Below are 7,428 nucleotides of genomic sequence, written 5' to 3' on the forward strand. Positions count from 1 at the left end.
ATAAAAAGCCGGCGGGGGGGGGGGGGGCGGGGGCCGCTAACAATGATCCTTTCGGGCGCCGAGAGAGGGAGGAGGGAGGGGAGGAGCGGGCCCGGGAGGAGGGTGCACGGAGGGAGGAGTGTGCAGGGGGAGCGGCCTGCGCGGAGTGTGTGCTGGCCCGGGAGCCTGGGCGAGGGTGCAGGGACTCGCTCCGGGAGGGGGGTGGTTTCAGAAAGACAATGCGGAGTGGGAGAGGAGGGGAAAGGGGTGGCGACAGAGTCAGGAATCCGAGCCGAGGAAGGCGGAAGGAAAGCCCACTTGGGGGGCGGGGATGGGGAGAGGCCCAGAAAAAGTGTACTTTAGAAAATATTAGAAATAAATCTGAAGGCAGGGGGAAAGGAGGAGAGTATTGTGGGGAAGGGGGAGTGCTTAGTGGTTAATCCAGAAGTGAAATCAGCCACCCTTGGGCGGGATGAAACAGAAGCGGTCAGAAGGCTAGGTCTGCCCTCCACTTGCAGAGAGCTTGGGGAAGTGGAGAAGCTGGCCAAAGTTCCTGGCCGTCCGCAGTGAAAGAAACTATTAACCCACAGGGTCTCCCCCTCCCTTTTTGGTTTACTAATAGTGAATCATTTCATCAAATGTTAAATCTCTCCAGGATAAATATGCCAAGATGACTTTTTATCTGAAAAACAATCAAATACAGTAGTGTTTGTCAGAGACATTAAAAATATCCTTGAGAAAAAACATATAATGCTTTTATATGTAAAGGGTTCTTTTTTAAAACTCACGTTGGAGGTGATAGGAAATGAGCTAGGATTCAAAGTCCTTTCTGACTTGAGAGGTGAAAAGTTTGGGCGTTAACATGGCCAGGGAAAATAAAACTGAAAGTTCACCAACCCCTGGGATCAGCCCGCTGCAGCCTTTCTCGAAGGGGATCTGAAATGAAATCCCCAAAAGAAATCCCCAAAAGACTGACCAACTAATCGAGATATACATAACTCTGGCAGGAAATTGGTAACCAAGCCGATCCTCGAAGACCTCCCGGAGGAGATGGGAAGGAGACAGGTATTTGTTGATTTTTAGGCATCCTCTGGGGTAGCAGATTGATAGGCTACAAAATGGGGAACAGAATTCTATTAAAGGAGGAAAGGCCTGACTCCCAAAATGCTGTATTCCTGGATGATGAAGCAAGAACATTTATTTTCTTACAAATATCCAGTGGGAAGTGGACTGGACACTACAATATGAAAAAGGGACAAAAAACCTGAAAAATAATAAGTCAATAGGAATTAGCAAACTGCCTATTAGGAGCAGTATTGGTCTAGAATCCACGCTGTACTAAATTATTCCATCCTTCTCTAAAAATGCTCACCTGCTCTTCAATTGGCCCATCAGCACCTAGGTTTCCAAAAGCAAGCAAATTTACCATGTAATATTTAGAGAGTTTGGGGTTTCAGCAAAACTGTTTTATAGGCTAAGGTCTTAGAAAGAAGACTACAAAAAATAATGATACGGAGATTGACAAGGCCAACGAATTCCCCTGCACTGGAAAAAATTCACAACCACATTTGCACACTAAAGAGGAAGATGCAGGCAAAATAGAAATGGGTTGGTGGGGCGGAGGCAGAGGAGAATCCCTGTAACTCCCAACTTTAATATTAATCAGAAAATCAGAAGTAGAGTGAGAAGGAGCCTGAAAAGAACTAAAACAAATGTGTACATTTAATCAGACAGGATTGCATAGGATACAAAGCACAGGGCTAATTAGTCTCAGCAGGTAGGACTAACCTTCAGACTTCATAAATAAATAAGGCAGGCACAGTGTCTAAGAGGGAGAGTGGAGACAGAAAGGGGATTATTTCAAGACACCAAGTGAAAACACGAAGAATGAAATGCTTCACTGTTAAATCCATGTACAAATGGATTTAACAGTTTCCTTTTTTAGGTCCTTTCATTTAGTTGCCTTCAGATTTACAGATTTAGTGAAATGACCATAGCTTGACACTTTTGCTAATTGTCACCTGTGTGCTTGGTGTGTCTAAGTCTGTCTATATACAGGATGGACTTTCTCGAGGCCTGTTTTAGGGGCTTATTTGCTTAAACTGGAACACATTTATAGTAATTCAGTTTTATAGCAATTTCTTAGTCCTGTATGGGGTTTCTTTTTTCCTCATCTAACCCAGGTCTCAATTAAGTTGGTTAATGAGGTCTTCTATGTCCTTTTTAGGACTATCTGTATATGAAAAGCTCAATACATGGACTTGAAATAGTAAAGCATGTACTTATTGTTTTTAATGTTCTGATCTTTTTATTTTAATTAATTTATTTTTTAGCTATAGGGCATTTACACTTGCTAGAGAGAGTGAGAAAGCACCTCCCTCCTCCAGACAGTATGGCCATGCTGCAATCCCCTCTCCTCCATTCTCGTCTCTGGATTTTGGGTGCATGTCTTTATAAGCCCTGTGCGTTTTCCAAGCTGTCAGACTTAGGACTCAAACAGCATGGTCAGCCATGTGGGACCCAACCACCTTAACCACCATGCCACGGGCTGGCCCACTAGTCTGCACTTGAATCATACCTAAATACTAAGAGTTTTCTTCTGATGATTAGTAATCTCATCCATTTTGTTGTAGCTTTATTTTTTCATTCAAAGGGAACTCTTCTGAATCTTTCCTTCCTTAAATCTCTGATTTAATTAAGTAACTAAAAATAATTCTATAATAGCCCATGTGCCACATTGAATTTCATTGCTTAGTACCACAAAAAGGTTTGGGCACACAAACAAGATCTCTGAGGGTCAATAACCCCTGAGTCTTTGTAAGGATTTCAGGAGATTCCCAGAATGAAGGGGTTTCCGGGGGCAGGATTAGAAATGCAATCGACAAGAAGTGAGGTAACACAATATTCAAAAAAAAAAAAAAAAAAAAAAAAAGGGCAGGGTGGCCCCTTTCTCTTGAGCAGTATATTACTAGAGCACCATAGAGCTGGCCCAAAAGACAACCTTTAAATAAATGGTGCTGGAACAATTGGAAACTCATAGGCCAAAAAACAAAGCAAAACCCAATCTCAACTTAAGTCACACCTTACACAAAAATTAATTCAAAATGGACCACAAAATTAAATGTAAAAAAAGCAAACGAAAAAAGAGGGGGGAAAAAAAATTTAAAAAAAAAAAAAAAAAAAAAAAAAAGGTCAGGTTGGCCCTCCATGTACATGTATCACTTATAGATTTGGTTTGAAATTTTAGACAACAGCTGGCGTTTATCCAGGTGTTGAGGCAACTTCTCTCTCTAGATACTGATGACTTAGTTTATAGGAGTTCTGCCCACATGGCAGAGATTCGAAAACACAAGGAGGAGACCAAACCAGTTTTGAATTTAGCCTGAGCCAAGGAATTTTGTCGCCAGGGTCTCTGCATGTTGGGGGGTGGGCAAGATAGAGGAGAAGCTGTACCTTCATCCCTTGGAGCCTATCCTTGGGCCCACACAGGTCCTGAACTGTAAATCATTGTCCCTCAGCCTCCCTAATTTACACCTCTTCCTCTTCATCCTCTGCCCTTCTGCTTCTTCACTGTCTTCTCCCCACCAGCCTTCCCTCTATTAAATCTTTCTCTGTGGACATGTGTTGACATGATCAATCTGCATTTAACCCTAAAACGTCAATGAACAGGCTACCTCTCCCAGAAATACTAGCTTGTTCATCCTTATTGATGAGTGTAAAAAGGGAGCTACTGTTTATTTAAATCATCTTTCAGGTATTCGCATCCCTCCCCCCCAGAGCATTAGGGTGGAGTGCTAAACTATGGGAATGTGTATGATGGGGGCTACAGAAACAGACTGGCCATGTCACCTGTGGCCCCTTCATCTTGTCTCACCTGGCGGGCGATGTGTTGGACTAGATATCTCCTTAGGTCCTTTTTGACATCCAAAGTGTCCATAATTCTGTAGTTTCGCTGCATACCCCAGTTAAGGCAAGAAGGTTCATGGCACACCAGCAAAGAAGACAAACCATATTGAAAGCTTGCCTTTGGAATTTAGGAAAAACAAGGGTAGTCCACTCAGATTTACCGGAAGTGAGGAATACATGCTGACAATCACATTTAGCTCCCTAGTCACTGGCAAAACGCTACTGAATTACCCTCGACGGTGATGTGTGTGCGTGTGTGCGCGCTGGTGTTCCTGTGTGATTTTTCTTTAAAGATCTAGGCTCCAAGATGGATGAGCTGTTACCCACTGTGTTGGACTTATCTATGCAGGGAGTATGCTGACTGAGGGAAGCCAAAAAAAGAATCTGAAAACATAAGGAAGCTATAAAATGGGGAAATGTTTAGAAGCCAAAGTCCTGATTCCACTGTGAGATTTTCTGTTTGCTTTTTGTTCTGCGTGGGTGATGGTTCCTTATTTGGACCCTGAAGAAAGCTACTCCCTTAGCCAACATACAAACATTAAACACTGGACACCCAAGAGTTTTCGATTTTAGCAGGAGGAAGGGGTAGGCAAAAGGGCCCACATCCATCCTTTCCCCACATTGTTTCACGGTTTCCGTCAAGGGCCTTGGGATGGCACCGACCTCCTCCCGAAACCCTGAGGAGCTCTTTGTTCTGACACTTTCCGAAGTGCCTGACTTGATCACCTTGCTTCAGCTAATAGCAGGTCTGGGTAATCAAATGACAGTAATGGCTGATGATCCAAAGGGTTAATGAGGGGGCGTGTGCATTTGTACAGGGGTTCCTCGCTTGCCCGCTTGCCTTCGTCAGCTGATCACTGCTGCTATAGGCGTTTGTGACAGGAAAGCTTTCCGAAGACATCGGTCCTCCATAAATATACTTTTCTTATTGACAAGATGTCTTTTAACCCTAATAGTAATGGAAGAAGGCCAATAAATGAAACATTTACTGCATAACTTCCCTTATTTTGGGGTGGTGTACAATTCCTTTCTAGCCGTCTCTAGAAGATGTTTTCAGCCTAATTTGCTCCCTGGAAATTTCGCTTGCTACAGTTACACGTCTATGACGTTTTATTGCCTGAAGCCAAGTCTGCATAAGAAGTTTCTTAAGATATACTTATCCTAATGCCAGGCTACAGGAACCAGGCTGCTTTATGCTGAATTATTTGTGTTACCCTGATATACAGGGCAGAGACTTCCCGATAGTCATTGCCATAGGGTAGGTCTAAATGTTTCTGAGAAGGGGAAAAAAGGAAGGAAAAAGGTGAAAAAAGTTTCACCTAGGTTGATTTGTAGAAGTCTTTAGAATTAATCATTGGATGTAGATTTAACACATGAAAATGCCCAAGGTTTTTTTTTTTTCCTCTCTCTCTCTTTTTTTTTTTTTTTCTTTTCTTTTCTTTTTTCTTTTCTCTTCTTCTCTTTCCTAGGTTGATTTGTAGAAGTCTTTAGAATTAATCATTGGATGTAGATTTAACACATGAAAATGCCCAAGGTTTTTTTTTTTTCCTCTCTCTCTTTTTTTTTTTTTTCTTTGACCCTATCCTATCCTTTGCCTGCTCAAACCCATTGCTGTATTCAAAAAAGATTTGGGATCAAAGCACCTTCCACAAAACCATGGGCACTTTAAATTGAGGCAGGCGACGTCGACAGCATTGGGTCGTTTCACAAAGTAGTTGTGTCCGTTCAAGGGGCAGAGCAGGTGAAATTTCAGGAGAGGATAATGCCATTGTTCCCCTTGTAATTTATCTAGGTGTGGGCTGACACACCTGCTTCTAGGCGAAAGCATCATGTGATACAGGAGGTGAAGGATCCAGTGAGACGCCTAGGTCCAGACTGTGCAGAGTTCTGACTTGGTCCCCCTAGGAATCCACTGCAGTGTTAGCCCCAGTCTGTTTGGAGGAAGAGCCAAATCTGTGCTGATCCAATCACTTGAGACTGGATTAGAATCAGCAACTCTTCCTCCTCTCTTGCAAAATCCTAGTTGTTTCTATAAATTCCAATGGTATGCGTGTATTATGTTTCCTAATTTGGACAGGGAAAGGGAAGGTTAAATGAAGGGTTTGAAGGGTCCAAAGTGAGTTTGGATCTCCGTATAGACAACAGCCTGCAGCACGAGGTTCAGCAACAATGAGGCTTCCGGTTGACTGTCATCTTGAGCAAACTGGCTTCGTGGTAGCCCGAGGGCATGCCGTAAATACCTAGAGCAGAAGCGAAAGCATTCATCGGTATTTCTTAAAAGTTCCAGGAGGCTGAGAGTGAGAGATTATAATGACCCAAAACCCCATTAGAAACACAGATGCCTCATCCAACCACCTCTCCTGTGGAAAAGGGGTCTTTCCCTGTGTACCCAGACATTGTCCCACACTAACTAGGACTGAGATTCTAGATGGTCTGCTGACAGTGTAGGGATACAAGTCCCTTGCTCCTGTCTGCAAAAGCCACCGCTCCTTTAAAAAACTCACTTCTTAAGCAGAAAAGAACCCAAACAGACAGCCTGAGCCCCTTCTTTTCCCCCTAAATGACAGCATTCAGACTTATTGTAACTTGTGTTTTTAACTTTTCTATGTTACCTTTTGTACAACTCGGTGTGAATTATTTGCATAATCAGGATGGAAGTAATACTTTCCTTTTTGAGAAAGAGATTTTTGCTGTAGGACATGTGCACTTGGTAGAGAGAGAGAGAGAGACAAAAAGCAAGAAATCACCCCCCAGGGGATATGGCCACACGCCGCCATCTCTCCTCTGGGGATTTTGGGCACGCACGCACAGGCGCCTGGCATGAGTTTTAAGCCACCAGGTCTGAGCCTTGAACCAAGGTTGACTGCGTGGGAGTCCAGACAGCAACGTAACCTTATGCCATCCACTGGTCCCAAATAATGCTCTACTTTGAGAAATAGAGCCTTTGAATTTCTTCCTTCTATCTGCACCTCCTTGAGCAAGGTAGCTGCTGCTAAGGTCGTACCTAATATAGAACGCTAGACTTATCTTTGTCAAATTTACTCTTGTGTTTTTTTGGGTTTTTTTGGGGTTTTTTTGCCATAGGGCATGTGCTCTCTTTAGAGAGAGACAGGGAGACAGAGAGAGAGGGAAAGTTAGAAATCTCTCCCCCCGGAAGATGGCCATGTCACCATCTGTTCTGCTCCATATTCTTGGGATTCTGGGCCCACATGCACATTTGCTTGGCGTGAGTTTCAAGTCTCCAGGTCTGGGACTCACATAGTGGTGGGCCACGTGGGAATCCAGCACCTTAACCACCATACCACTGCTAAGTCCATCAAATTTACTCTCATACTTGAATTTCAAAACACACAGATGACAGATGACTTCATTTCACTCCTTCAACTTAAAAATAAATAATAAACCGTCCCTTCCGCAATGTTCTTGGAGACTTGCATGCAGGTTTCACAGTGGGAGCATTCCCTGTCCTGTATGGGGACAGTCTACACAGCCCTCCCTTAGGCATTGTCACACTTGCGGCTCACGACACCTTGTGAGGGGAAG

Source organism: Tupaia chinensis, unplaced genomic scaffold (assembly GCF_000334495.1).
Source record: "Tupaia chinensis unplaced genomic scaffold, TupChi_1.0 Scaffold140534_1, whole genome shotgun sequence".
Taxonomy (NCBI): domain Eukaryota; kingdom Metazoa; phylum Chordata; class Mammalia; order Scandentia; family Tupaiidae; genus Tupaia; species Tupaia belangeri.